This window comes from Hordeum vulgare, chromosome 2H, assembly GCF_904849725.1.
Source record: "Hordeum vulgare subsp. vulgare chromosome 2H, MorexV3_pseudomolecules_assembly, whole genome shotgun sequence".
NCBI classification, from domain to species: domain Eukaryota; kingdom Viridiplantae; phylum Streptophyta; class Magnoliopsida; order Poales; family Poaceae; genus Hordeum; species Hordeum vulgare.
This window is the reverse complement of record NC_058519.1, coordinates 625,251,945-625,267,680: the sequence shown is the minus strand read 5'-3', so window position 1 is coordinate 625,267,680 and position 15,736 is coordinate 625,251,945.

The following is a 15,736-nucleotide window of genomic DNA, read 5'->3' as shown; positions in this document are numbered from 1 at the left end:
AAAGTTTCGATTCAAATTCAAAGTTCGCCTAAAGATAGTCGGTTCGGTGTAGATCAGGCTTATCCACACCGAACCAAGAATGTGACGGCCAACAGCAGTGGCCAAAGTTTCTTACAACCAACACTCGGCATACCGAGGCAAAAAGTTTTCTTAAACGTCGTCAGGACTGGCACTGGGACTGGCAGGCTCCACGAATGTGTCGAGGTCGATCCCGTCGGCGATGCGAGTGGCGCTCTCAAGGAAGGTCTCCATGAAGTCTTCGAATCGAAGCTTTTTCATGTTGGCGACCTGCAACGCCTTCAGCTTCTCTTCGCGAGCTTCCTTGCAGTGCACTCGGACAAGCGACAGAGCGACGTCCGCACCACAGCGAGCCGCAGATTTCTTCCACGCCTGCACTCGGTTCGGGACCTCCTCCAGTCGAGTCATCAAGCCTTCCATCTCGTGACGCGACTCGTCTTGAGGCCAAAGCTCCTTGTCGATTCGGCCGACGACCTCTCTCAGTCGACCGATGAAAGGTCCCATTTTGCCCAGGCGAATGTGCGCTCGGAGCATATCTCGATTGGCGTCCTCGCCGAGTGGAACGTTCGCAAGAATCGACCGCTCAACGTCAGCCGCTTCAACCTCAGCATCCATGCAAAAATCTGCAAAGACAGGACGAGCAAACAGTAAGCGCAGAATGAAATGCATAGTCCACAAGCACTCGGAAAAAACAGAACTTACCACCGAGAAGCGCTGTCATCTTCCGGGCCCAGTCACTGACGTAATTTTCCTGTGCTATGCACCGCATGTTCAACACTTTCATCTGTCCCATCAGCTCGGTCCTTTGTTTCCCCATTTTCTCCACTTCAACCGCCAATGCCTTGTTTGCCTGACGGGCCTCCTCCAAGGACTTTTCTCGTTCATCCAGAACATCCTTCATACCAGCCAAGGCAACCATTGCTGCATCCAGTTCCCCAGCAAACTGAACCTTTTCAGCCCTCACAGTCTCGTACGCTGCTCCCATCTTACGAGTTTTCTACAAGTCAACGCCAAGAGACGATCAGCCAAATTCAACAAGGACAACAATAAAAATTCTAAGTTCTTCAGACCCCTGCTGACGCAAGCAGTCGACAGCGGTCTCGGGGACTACACCTAGTGGGTTCACTAAGAGTGACCCCACTGGCATGAAGCTCAAACAGGTCAGCCCTATTGAGATAAATGACAACAAACAAACCTATGAGGTTACTACTACCCGACCTGAGTAAAATTACTCTCGGGGACTCATCCAGTAGGTGCACTCGGAGTGCCCCCACCGGTAACATTCGAACGGATTAGTTTTTGATCTGATCAAGTTAAAGGAAATGTGTATAAAGACAACTGTCGGTGCAAGCACTCGACAGAAGTCTCGGGGACTACACCCACTGGGTTCACTAAGAGTGAACCCACTTCAAAATAATCATACTCTATCCGACTGCATTGCTCACACCCACTGGGTTACAAGAGGAAAGCAAATACTTACTGGCCCACTTACTCGGATATCGTCCCGCAGTTCCAAGCTTCGCTTGTACACGGACGCGATGGAGTCGTACGCTCTCTTGGCCTCTCCCGCCATCAGCTCCGCCTGCACCATGGCCCCCTTGGCAGCTCCCACCTGATCTTCCGGGAGGCGCTAGACGTTGTACTGGACAGTCGACGGACCTGGCATCGTAGGAGACTCCTTGGGCATCCCAAGGCCTGCTCCAGTCGGTTCAACAGCGATCAGCGTCGTTTCAGTCCACGGCATCGTCTCGGTCGGCGGCGCATCCATGGCGAGAGTAGTAACCGGCGGAACAGCCTCAAGGACAGGCACCGCAGCTTGCTCAGACCTCCCCTGGTCGCCCTCCTCCACATAAATCACCCCTGAGGGAAACCCGACCGAACGACGTGAGGCCATAGGAAAAAGGCAAGACCAAAGACAGAATTCGTGATGCAATAATGTAAACTCTCGGAATCGCCACGACGCACCTGGCTGGGATGTGACAACGTTGTCCATATCCATGGGATCGTCCCCCTGGCGTGCCGGAGAGGTGGCAGAGGTGGCAACTCTGTCGACTAAATTCATTCGACCAATAAGCAGGAGTTCAATCAAATACTGGAAGAAGATAGAAGAAAAATGCACTTACGTCGAGGTGACGGGAACTGCGGCCCTCATCCGCGGCAAAGCTTTTCGAGGCTTAGATCCACTCGGTTTGGCCGCCTTAGAGGGCTGGCCCGCAGGCTCAGCAGCAGAGTCCCTGGTCCTCTTTGTGCTCCGAGCACTCGGAGCCAGGGGAACGGCCGGCGAGGCACTCGGTACCACAGGAGCAGCTGGCGGCGCACTCGAGGATGCTGGAGGGGCCGAAGGAGCCGCGGGTTCATGACGACGCTTAGTTCGGAGCTCTGGCGGTGGGGGTGGCGAGTTCTATTCTTCATCTTCCTCCTCTGCTTCTTCGGACTCCTCCTCCATCTCCCCACTGTCGGAGACGTACTCGACGCTCTCCACGCTGCCCTCCTGGCTGCCTTCCTCCTCCTCGGCCGGATTCCCGTTCGAGACAGGGGAAAACCAGTTAGTCCACTCCTACACAAGATACAGTCGACAACATCACATGTCAGACAGTGATTCAAGAAAGCGATAAATCTAAGACAATTATGTGCACTCGACAAGTTTTACTCACCTCATTCGGAGGAGGGTTGTCCGCACGGAAGGCCTTCACTCGCCGGGCCCCTCTGGGTTTTCGCAGGCACCCGTGATGTTGAGGACCCACGACGCCACCTTCTCCCCGGTCACGCACTCGACATTAGTCCTAGTCGAGTCCTCAGGCCCCGTGTAGTGCCACATGGCGTGGTGTCGAGCTTGCAGAGGCTGGATACGCCGACCCAGGAAAACCTCCAGCAAATCTATGCCGGTGACTCCCCTACGGACGACATCTACAAGCGCATCTACCAGAGGCTGGATCTGAACCTTCTCCGCCTTCGTGAGCACGAGCTGCTTAGGCGGAGCCGGTCGGTCTAAGCTAAAAGGAGGCAGTCCAGTTGTGGCATTCGGGCATGCAACATCCTGGCAGTAGAACCATGTCGACTGCCAGTTCCTAACAGATTCACTCAACTGAAGAGCGGGATAGCTACTTTTGCTCTTCTTTTGGAAGCCTAAGCCTCCGCAGAGCTGGAGGAGGTGAGTTTTATCATCCGACTGGTTAAGTCGTTTGATGGTTTGGGACCTAGCAGAGAAGATGTGTTTGAAAAGCCCCCAATGGGGGGGTGGACAGCCGATGAAACACTCGCACAACACGACGAAGGCAGAGAGATGAGCTATGGCGTTTGGGGGGAAATGGTGGAGCTGCGCCCCGAAGTGGTTCATTATACCTTTGAAGAAGGGATGGGGAGGCAGAGAGAAACCTCGGTGCACGTGGCTGAGCAGCAAGACGCGCTCCCCCTCCCGGGGCGCCGGCTCGGTTTCGCCCTCCGCCGGCAACCTCCACGACCTGTGCGCAATCATTCCGTGCTCCACCAACTCCAGCAAGTTCTCCTTCGTCACCGTGGAGGGGAGGAAATCCCCCTGGATCCAACCCGCCGGTAGCGCTCGCTGCCGCCGCTGAGAAGGAGCCGCCGCCTTCCCCTTCTTCTTCCGCGCCTCAAGCTTGCTTGTCTGCCCCTTTGTCATGGTGGAGGTTGCAGACCCACAAGGGAGAAGGAGAAGGAAAGAGCTTGAGATGCGCAGGAGGTGGCGAGCGAAACGGGGCAAGTGCGAGCTATCAGGCGAGCGTAACGAAAAACCCTCGCCGCAGAAGTTTAAATAGGGTTCTGACTGGGTCACTAGCAAGTGGCCCCGAAATCTTATCCCCCGACCGGTTGCTGCGATATCAGTGGAGAAGATGAAGGCGCGGGAATCGAGGCATCAAGTACTATTCGATTGCGATGTCGTCATCCCCGCCGAGCGCGCGGCAACCGAAATTTGAGGATCCCGGAAAATCCGCCGCTGTCAGTTGACCGGTCACGTCAAAAGATACCGCGGAAGCACTCGGTCCCTGACGGTTCGTTTCACAAATACATCCACTCGTATCATGGGTCAAAGAAGATAAAATGGATCGAGGCAAACAACGCCAAAGTCGCATCCGTACCAGTCGGATCCGTACTCCAAGCATCGCTTCGTTGTTCCAACCCCAATCCATTCGGGGGATAATGATGGGGTTATAGTCCTAGGGTAGGGTCATAGGCCTGCCCTATAATTCCTACCCAAGGACTACCCTTCATAAGGGATAAGGCCCTTAGTCAGTTCCGACTGAATTAAGGACTTCCCATTATCCAGTCAGTGATGGATCCACCATCATCGAGTCGGAGATGAGCATTCGGAGCGTATCAAACTTACCGACTTGATTCCACTCTGTGCATCGTAACCCCCCTGGAGGGTAACGGTCATACGTTTGCATGTGCCTTTATTAGCATTTAAGACGTATGTTACCTGTAACGTAGGCATTTACTCGCCACTACTCCACCCTTGTGCACCGAACCGTTGTGAAGGGCAGCGCACTCTATATAAGCCACCCTTCCCCACTGGTGCAGGGTTAGCAATTCACTGTAATCCATATTCCACTCGACAACAAGCTCCCAAGAGCACTGAGACGTAGGGCTATTACCTCCACCGTAGAGGGGCCTAAACTCATACAACCTCGCCCTAGCTAAGGCTCTGCCCATCCTTTCGTACCCTACACATCTACTGTCAGACTTATACCCACGATAATGAACGTGTGGATATAGAGGGTTTGCTTGAACGATTAATCTTGTACAAAGAAATATCCAACACAATATAATGAGCACAAACAATATGCAGTGTATGTATGCTTAAGTAACACAAGTAAACCACGAGTAAGGAGTTAGGGTTAAGGATAACCAAGGTCACTGAGACAAAGATGCATCCCGATCTTCACTTCCTTGGAGGGAAGCTAGTCACCGTTAGAGAGGTGGATGTTACCACAAAGGCACACCAACGCCACGAAGGCTCACCCTATTCTCCCTTTGAGATAACACCACGAAGGCGTTTTTCAACCACTAGTGGTAAGCCTTTGAGGTGGCTTCCAAACCCTTAGAAACTTTTCTGGGGGTAATCACACGGATTGATTCCTCTCCGAAGAACTCCTACCGCCTAGGAGTCTCCAACCTCCAAGAGTAACAGGATCACTGGGAATGCTCAAAACTTGCTCAAATCTCAAATAGCTTGGGTTGAGAGGAGGAGAGGGAGACGATCTATCTTTTGATTGGAACAATTCTCAAAGGGGCTCACAAATGCTCTTGGGATCTAAGATTTGGTGTGAGCAAATGTGTGTGAGGTAGAAATGTGTTCTTATGAAGATATGGCTGTGTTGGACCCCCTCTCACGAAGTGGGAGGGGGTACTTATAGTGGAGAGGGGAAAGTGACCGTTGGGGTCACTTAAGTCTGACAGTGGTCGGACGTCCGGCAGTTCTCGGATGTCCGGACGCCCACAAGGGGTCGGACGTCCGACAAGGGTCGGTCGTCCGAGGGATGTTTATATATCAGGAACCATTGTGTAGATGAACAGGGACCGGACGACCGAAGAGAAGGTCGGATGTCCGAGAGTTCAGCTCTGTTCAAGGGCCCGGATTTCCGAAAGTGGTCGGACGTCCGACCCTATTACGACAGGGGGATGCCGGAAGTCCGGGTTGTTTGACTCTGGATTTCTCTGGTGCAAGGTTCCGGTTTTTCGAAGTGGTTGGGCGTCCGACCCTCGGACGTCCGGAGGGAGCCGGATGTCCGAGACTTTGGCTCTCGTATAAGGTTCCGGATTTCCGATGAGGTCGGGCGTCCGGCCCTCGGTCGTCCGGAGGAAGCCGGATGTCCGAGGCATTGGTTCTGTTTTTGAGATCAAAGCAGAGCAGTGGAGATGTGGTATGGGCAGAAAAGGAGAGATGTAGTTTGAGAAAATTTATCGCAATACCCAGTGATCCCCTCTTAATAGTGCGGGATCCCTAAAGACTCAAGAATCATAAAAAAGGGTACTAATGATCCATACTTGAGTGTATACTTTTATTCGTTGATCATCACTCCGCACCACTAACGTCAAAGGAACTGATACCTTTGAGTTAGCCCTTTCACTTGAGCTTGATGTTGTTGTTCCTTCTTGGCTCAAGTTGAAAGCAAGACATGATGAAGTCTTCAAGTAGCTCTCGCATACACAATGTGGAAAGCCTAGCTTATGTATTCATCTTCATTTGTCCACCATGTGAACACCCACAAGAATCAAGCATGTAGTGCTCAGGAATGCTTATCTTGATCTTGTCCTTGTTAGCACATGAGCTTGTCCTTATCAACACATGATCATTAACAATAGCTTAAGAGGGGATTAGTGATTAGTTGTTTATATGTGTGTTGTCAACAACATCAAAACATGATAAAGGGCATGATTGCACTTTCAATCTCCCCCTTTTTGGTAGTTGATGACAACATACATATAGCTCTCGAAAATAATAATAAACATGTGTGGCTTAGGAGAGATTTGTTACGATGCTTATGAAGCTCCCCCTGATTATATGCATGGTAAGAATGAATGGGAGAGTTTTATTGAAACTCCCCCTGATTATATGCTTAGTAAAATAGGTAAGTGCGGGAACTCCCCCTTAAAGCGTGCTTTGAAGATAATAGCATGATATAACATTACACCATAATAGTTCAACAATACATAGCATATCATATGAATCAATAATACATAGCATATCATATGAATCAAAGCATATCATATGAATCAATAGGATAGCATAAAACTCATCATCATATGACACAACGATAATATCATGATATCTCATCACCACATGATAATTTAACAATACATCATCCATAAGTGATGGCATAGCACATCATGCATAAGTATCGTTACATGATGACACATCATTAAGTTCGACATACTACATCATACCATACATTATGAGAGAAACAAAAATCGAAACTAAGATAAGATAATGTCCTCCCCCTTTGGCATCAAGGACCAAAAAGGAAGCAACCCGGCAATGCTACCACATACTCAAATATCACCCTCATCAACATCATCATCATCAGGCAAGCCACTGCCACCAGCCTCGTGAAGGAAGTCAGCCCACCCAGGGCCAGATGGGAAGCCAAAGTCAAAAGGACGAGCAGCAAGAAGATCCTCATCGTCACTCACATCAAGAGCGCCCGAGTCTCTCAAACGATCCTTGAGGGCATTCTTGGAGGAGACGAGGTGAGAAACCACATCATGAGTTTGACCGCACTCGAAAGAGAAAGCCTTCATCATGGCAGAATGTGCCTTGCCAATGAATTTGGCAAAGCGACCGAGAGGAGCTGAGCTGGATGAAGGGGTTGCTGACCGGGCAGCAGTGCGGCGAGTGGAGGTGGATGAGGTTTTCTTAGGAGCATAGTCATCCGCCATGTGATTGGGAATGGCCCACTTGTGTTGCGTGTGAGTGGGAGCAATAGTGAATTCAGCAACATGGTGAATAAAGGCCTGGATGAAGGGGGCATGAGGGAAGGCTCGCTTGTATTGAAGACTAGCGAGCCGAATCTCATGCTAGAGAAAGTGAGGCACATTAATCTTGTGCTTGGGGAAATCGTGTAAATGTGACATGGTATCAATACAGTAGCCTCTGCAGGTTCCCCTGTCACCCATCTTGGGATAGATGGTGCGGATAAGACACTGAAATATGATAAAGAAGGGAGAGCGCCAGATGGATACTTGGTTAAGATCCTTCATTTGTTCGTCTTATGGATTTTGGTGCCGGAGTCGGGGAAACCGAGTGCGGCAACAAACTCAGCATAAGAGGTTGTGAACTCAACATCATAAGTCATCCAAGTAACAGTTTTGTTTGAGCCAAAGAAACACGTGGCATATAATTGATGAATAGCGGTATTGTTAAAATCGCACCAAAAAGCAAAGGGGGCAGCGAGCCCCGATGACTCAATGAGCTCAATGGCACCTGGGTATTTCGCCGGGTGAGTGCGAATATGCTCAAGATCAATATAATGATGTACTGAGAGACCCTTAGGAACGATGACAATAGAAAAGATGTCCGCTTGGACGCGTGTGTGGAAACGTGAGTCCATAGAGTCACGTTCAACAGAAAATTGGTTAACATCGTGGCGGAATGTAAAGTAGGAAGACTTAGGAACCTTGGTGAAGTCCTTGACTTCACGACCTAAAGCAGGAGGGGTTTCAAGGGAGATGCGGCGAGCATCACCTTCGGGCTGTTCGGGAGGAGGCGAGGGCATGTAAGATGGCTTGCGAGAGCCCGTCTTCGGAAGATTCTTCCGCACAGCTACAAATTCCGCCCGTTCTTGAACTTCAAGTTCGTCCCCAAAGTCTGAGCCTTCCGAGGGAGATGAGCGAACCGAGCGAAGGTAACATCCAACAGTATTTCATATAGTGAATATACCTTCCCAACGCTCGAACAATGGAGTGTGTGGTGGGTTTAACCACCAAGTTCGAGTGCTACCTTGAGACAGGGACACTTAAGCATTTTCTGTCTCGCTCATGATGGTGAGGTGATAAGGAGTATTCTCGCATGTGTAGCAACCAAGGGCCTCTCAACTAACATATTTTGGACATGGTATGATGTAAATCTTCTAACTCGATTACTATGATAAGTGTGGGTCCAAAATACGGTCAAACACATGAGTGCGTAGGATCATGCACAAGTTATCCTATTATAAGAGCAAGGCACATGACACAAGGGCCATGGCACAAATTTGTCTCATTCATATGACCATGAAGTGCTAAGAGAACACCATGTTGGAAATATGCCCTAGAGGCAATAATAAATTAGTTATTATTATATTTCTTAGTTCATGATAATCGTTTATTATCCATGCTATAATTGTATTGATTGGAAACACAATACTTGTGTGGATACATAGACAAAACGCTGTCCCTAGTAAGCCTCTAGTTGACTAGCTCGTTGATCAAAGATGGTCAAGGTTTCCTGGCCATAGGCAAGTGTTGTCACTTGATAATGGGATCACATCATTAGCAGAATCATGTGATGGACTAGACCCAAACTAATAGACGTAGCATGTTGATCGTGTCATTTTGTTGCTACTGTTTTCTGCGTGTCAAGTATTTGTTCCTATGACCATGAGATCATATAACCCACGGACACCGGAGGAATGCTTTATGTGTATCAAATGTCGCAACGTAACTGGGTGACTATAAAGATGCTCTACAGGTATCTCCGAAGGTGTTCGTTGAGTTAGTATGGATCGAGACTGGGATTTGTCACTCCGTGTGACGAAGAGGTATCTCGGGGCCCACTCAGTAATACAACATCACACACAAGCCTTGCAAGCAATGTGACTTAGTGTAAGTTGCGGGATCTTGTATTACGGAACGAGTAAAGAGACTTGCCGGTAAACGAGATTGAAATAGGTATGCGGATACTGACGATCAAATCTCGGGCAAGTAACATACCGAAGGACAAAGGGAATGACATACGGGATTATATGAATCCTTGGCACTGAGGTTCAAACGATAAGATCTTCGTAGAATATGTAGGATCCAATATGGGCATCCAGGTCCCGCTATTGGATATTGACCGAGGAGTCTCTCGGGTCATGTCTACATAGTTCTCGAACCCGCAGGGTCTGCACACTTAAGGTTCGACGTTGTTTTATGCGTATTTGAGTTATATGGTTGGTTACCAAATGTTGTTCGGAGTCCCGGATGAGATCACAGACGTCACGAGGGTTACCGGAATGGTCCGGAAACGAAGATTGATATATAGGATGACCTCATTTGATTACCGGAAGGTTTTCGAAGTTACCGGGAATGTACCGGGAATGACGAATGGGTTCCGAGAGTTCACCGGGGGGGGCACCCACCCCGGGGAAGCCCATGGGTGTTTGGGGTACCTCACCAGCCCTTAGTGGGCTGGTGAGACAGCCCAAGAGAGGCCTATGCGCATAGGAAAGAAAATCAAAGAGGAAAAAAAAGGAGGTGGGAAAGGGAAGAAGGACTCCACCTTCCAAACCAAGTAGATTTCGGTTTGGGAGGGGGAGACCTTCCCCCTTGGCTCGGCCGACTCCCTTGGGAGTCCTTGGACCCCAAGGCAAGTCTCCCCCCTCCTCCTCCTATATATAGTGGGGTTTTAGGGCTGATTTGAGACAACTTTGCCACGGCAGCCCGGCCACATACCTCCACGGTTTTACCTCTAGATCGCGTTTCTGCGGAGCTCGGGCAGAGCCCTGCCGAGACAAGATCATCACCAACCTCCGGACCGCCGTCACGCTGCCGGAGAACTCTTCTACCTCTCCGTCTCTCTTGCTGGATCAAATAGGCTGAGATCATCGTCGAACTGTACGTGTGCTGAACGCGGAGGTGCCGTCTGTTCGGCACTAGATCGTGGGACTGATCACGGGATAGTTCGCGGGGCGGATCGAGGGACGTGAGGACGTTCCACTACATCAACCGCGTTCACTAACGCTTCTGCTGTACGGTCTACAATGGTACGTAGATCACACACACATCCCCTCTCGTAGATGGACATCACCATGATAGGTCTTCGTGCGCGTAGGAAAATTTTTGTTTCCCATGCAACGTTCCCCAACAGTGGCATCATGAGCTAGGTTCATGCGTAGATGTATTCTCGAGTAGAACACAAAAGTTTTTGTGGGCGGTGATGTGCGTTTTGCTGCCCTCCTTAGTCTTTTCTTGATTCCGCGGTATTGTTGGATCGAAGCGGCTCGGACCGACATTACTCGTACGCTTACGAGAGACTGGTTTCATCGCTACGAGTAACTCCGTTGCTCAAAGATGACTGGCGGGTGTCAGTTTCTCCAACTTTAGTTGAATCGGATTTGACCAAGGAGGTCCTTGGATGAGGTTAAATAGCAACTCATATATCTCCGTTGTGGTGTTTGCGTAAGTAAGATGCGATCCTACTAGATACCCATGGTCACCACGTAAAACATGCAACAACAAAATTAGAGGACGTCTAACTTGTTTTTGCAGGGTATGCTTGTGATGTGATATGTCCAACGATGTGATGTGATATATTGGATGTATGAGATGATCATGTTGTAATAGTTAATATCGACTTGCACGTCGATGGTACGAAAACCGGCAGGAGCCATAGGGTTGTCTTTAAACTAACGTTTGTGCTTGCAGACGCGTTTACTATTTTGCTAGGATGTAGCTTTAGTAGTAATAGCATGAGTAGCACGACAACCCCGATGGCGACACGTTGATGGAGATCATGGTGTGACGCCGGTGACAAGAAGATCGTGCCGGTGCTTTGGTGATGGAGATCAAGAAGCACGTGATGATGGCCATATCATGTCACTTATGAATTGCATGTGATGTTAATCCTTTTATGCACCTTATTTTGCTTAGAATGACGGTAGCATTATGAGGTGATCTCTCACTAAAATTTCAAGACGAAATTGTGTTCTCCCGACTGTGCACCGTTGCTACAGTTCGTCGTTTCGAGACACCACGTGATGATCGGGTGTGATAGACTCAACGTTCACATACAACGGGTGCAAAACAGTTGCGCACGCGGAACACTCGGGTTAAGCTTGACGAGCCTAGCATGTGCAGACATGGCCTCGAAACACATGAGACCGAAAGGTCGAGCATGAATCGTATAGTTGATATGAGTAGCATAGAGATGCTTACCACTGAAACTATTCTCGACTCACGTGATGATCGGACTTGAGATAGTGGATTTGGATCATGTACCACTCAAATGACTAGAGAGATGTACTTTTTGAGTGGGAGTTCTTAAGTAATATGATTAATTGAACTCATTGTCATGAACATAGTCTAATGGTCTTTGCGAATTACGATGTAGCTTGCGCTATAGCTCTACTGTTTTTTATATGTTCCTAGAGAAAATTTAGTTGAAAATTGATAGTAGCAAACTTTGCAGACTAAGTCTGTAAAAGCGAGGATTGTCCTCGTTGCTACACAGAAGGCTTATGTCCTTAATGCACCACTCGGTGTGCTGCACCTCGAGCGTCGTTTGTGGATGCTATGAACATCCGACATACATGTTTCTGATGACTACACGATAGTTCAGTGCAAAATACTTAATGGCTTAGAAGCAAGGCGCCGAAAACATTGTAAAATGTCACGGAACATAAGTGATGTTCTAAAGAGATGAAATTTTGATTTCATGCTTGTGCCCTTGTTAAGAGGTACGAGACCTCCAACAAGATTCTTTGTCCACAAAGTAAAGGAGAAAAGCTCAATCGTTGAGCGTGTGCTCAGATTGTCTGAGTACGACAATCACTTGAATCAAGTTGGAGTTAATCTTCTAGATGAGATAGTGATGGTTCTCCAAAAGTCAGTGCCACCAAGCTTTGAGAGCTTTGTGATGAACCATAACATATCAAGGATAGATACAATGATCCTTGAGCGACTCGCGATGTTTGACACTGCGAAAGTAGAAATCAAGAAGGAGCATCAATAGTTTATGGTTTGTAAAACCACTAAGTTTCAAGGAAGGCAAGGGCTAGAAGGGATACTTCGTGAAACGGCAAAACAGTTGCTGCACTAATGAAGAGACCCAAGATTAAACCCAAACCCGAGACTAAGTGCTTCTGTAATGAGGGGAACAGTCACTGAGGCGGAGCAACTCTAGATACTTGGTAGATAAGAAGGCTGGCAAAAGTCGAAAGAAGTGTATTTGATATACATGATGTTGATGTGTACTTTACTAGTACTCCTAGTAGCATGAGGGTATTGGATACCGGTTCGGTTGCTAAGTGATTAGTAACACGAAATGAAGGCTACGGCATAAACAGAGACTAGCTAAAGGCGAGGTGACGATACGTGTTGGAAGTGTTTCCAAGGTTGATATGATCAAACGCCGCACGCTCCCTCTACCATCGGGATTGGTGTTAAACCTAAATAATTGTTATTTGGTGCTTGCGTTAAGCATGAACATGATTGGATCGTGTTTATGGCAATACGATTATTCATTTAAAGAGAATAATGGTTACTCCATTTTCTTGAATATTCACCTTCAATGGTTTATTGAATCTCGATCGTAGTGTTACACATGTTCATGATATTGGTGCCAAAAGATACGAGTTAATGATGATAGTACCACTTACTTGTGGCACTGCCGCTTGAGTCATGTTAGTATAAATTGCATGAAGAGGCTCCATGCTGATGGATCTTTGTACTCACCTGATTTCGAATCACTAGTGACATGCAAATCATACCACATGAGCAAGGCCTTGTTTTCATTGAGATGAAATAAGATAGTAACTTGTTGGAAGTGATACATTTTGATGTATGCAGTCCAACGGGTGCTGAGGCACGCAGTGGATATCATTATGTTCTTACTTCACTGACGACTTGAGTAGATACAAGAGTATTTACTTAATGAATCACAAGTCTAAAATGTTGAAAAGTTCAATTCCGTTTCAGAGTGAAGTTCGTCGTAACAAGAGGATAAACTGTCTACGATATGATCATGGAAATGAATATCTGAGTTACGAGTTTTGGTACGCAGTTAAGACAATGTGGAAATTGTTTCGCAGTTCATGCCACCTGGAACATCATAGTGTGATGATGTGTCTGAACGTCATAGCCACGCACTATTTGGTATGGTGCATACTATGATGTCTCTTATCGAATTACCACTATCGTTTATGGGTTATGCATTAGAGACAACCGCACTCACTTTAAATAGGGCACCGCGTATTTCCGTTGAGATGACACAGTAAAGACTGAGGTTTAGAGAAATCTAAACTGTCGTGTCTTGAAAGTTTGGGGCTTCGACACTTATGTGAAAAAGTTTCAGTCTGATAAGCTCGAACCCAAAGCGGATAAATGCATCTTCATAGGATATCCAAAGTAGTTGGGTACATCTCCTATCTCAGATCCGAAAGCAAAGTGTTTGTTTCTAGAAACGGATCCTTTCTCGAGGAAAGGTTTCTCTCGAAAGAATTGAGTGGGAGAGTGGTAGAACTTGATGAGGTTATTGAACCATCACTTCAACCAGTGTGTAGCAGGGCGCAGGAAGTTGTTCCTGTGGAGCCTACACCAATTGAAGTGGATGCTGATGATGGTGATCATCGAGCATCAGATCAAGTTACTACAAGCCTCGCCTCGTAGGTTGACAAGGTTGCGTACTACTACAGAGTGGTACGGTAACCCTGTCTTGGAGGTCATGTTGTTGAGCAACAGTGAACCTACGAGTTATGGAGAAAGCGATGGTGGGCCCAGATTCTGACAAATGGCTGGAAGCCATGAAATCCGAGAGAGGGTCCATGTATGAAAACAAAGTGTAGACTTTGGAAGAACTACTTGATGGTCAGAGGACTATTGAGTAAAGATGGGTCTTTAAAAGAAGGACAGACGATGATGGTGATAAGTCACTATTAAGAAAAGCTCGACTTGTCGCAAAGATGTTTCCGACAAGATCAAACTGTTGACTATGATGAGTCTTTCTCACTCGTAGCGATGCTAAAGGTCTGTTAGAATTATGTTAGTTGTTGATGCATTATTTATGAAATATTGCACATAGGATGTCAAAACATTGTTTTCTCAACGGTTTCTTTGATCAAAAATTGTATGTGATACAACCAGAAGGTTTTGTCGATTCTAAAGATACTAGCAAGTATGCAAGCTCCAGTGATCCTTCAATGGACTGGTGCAAGCATCTCGGAGTTGGAATATACACTTTGATGAGATGATTAAAGATTTTGGGTTTGTACAAGGTTTATGAGAAACTTGTATTTACAAAGAAGTGAGTGGGAGCACTATAGAATTTCTGATAGGTATATGTGGTTGACATATTGTGGATCAGAAGTAATGTACAATTTCTGTAAAGCATACAAGGTTGTTTGAAAGAAGTATTCAAAGGAGTACCTGGATTACGCTACTTGAACGTTGAGCATCAAAGATCTATGGAGATAGATCAAAAGCGCTTAATAGAAGTTTCAACAAGATGCATGCCTTGACAAGTTTTTGAAAGAGTTCAAAATAGATCAGCAAAGAAGGAGTTCCTGGTTGCGTTGTGAGGTGTGAATTTGAGTAAGACTCAAAACCCGACCACGGCAGAATAAAGAGAATAGACGAAGGTCGTCTTCTATGCCTTAGCCGTAGAATCTAAAGTATGCCATGCTGTGTACCGCACCTAATGTGTGCCTTGACTCAAAATCTGTTGAGAGGTACAAAAAGTGATCCATGATTGAATCACTAGCAGCGGTCAAAATTTATCCTTAGTAACTAATGGACTAAGGAATTTTTCTCGATTATGGAGGTGGTTAAAGAGTTCGCCGTAAAGGGTTACGTCGATGCAAGCTTTGACACTAATCCGAATAACTATGAGTAGTGAAACGGATTCGTATAGTAGAGTATATATATTTGGAGCATTTCCGAATAGCACGTAGTAGCAGCATCTATAAGATGACATAAAGATTTGTAAAGAACGCACGGATCTGAAAGTTTCAGAACCGTTGACTAAAACCTCTCTCACGAGCAAGACGTGATCAGACCCCATAACTATATGGGTGTTGGATTCGTTGGAATCACATGGTGATGTGAACTAGATTATTGACTCTAGTGCAAGTGGGAGACTGTTGGAAATATGCCCTAGAGGCAATAATAAATTAGTTATTATTATATTTCTTAGTTCATGATAATCGTTTATTATCCATGCTATAATTGTATTGATTGGAAACACAATACTTGTGTGGATACATAGACAAAACACTGTCCCTAGTAAGCCTCTAGTTGACTAGCT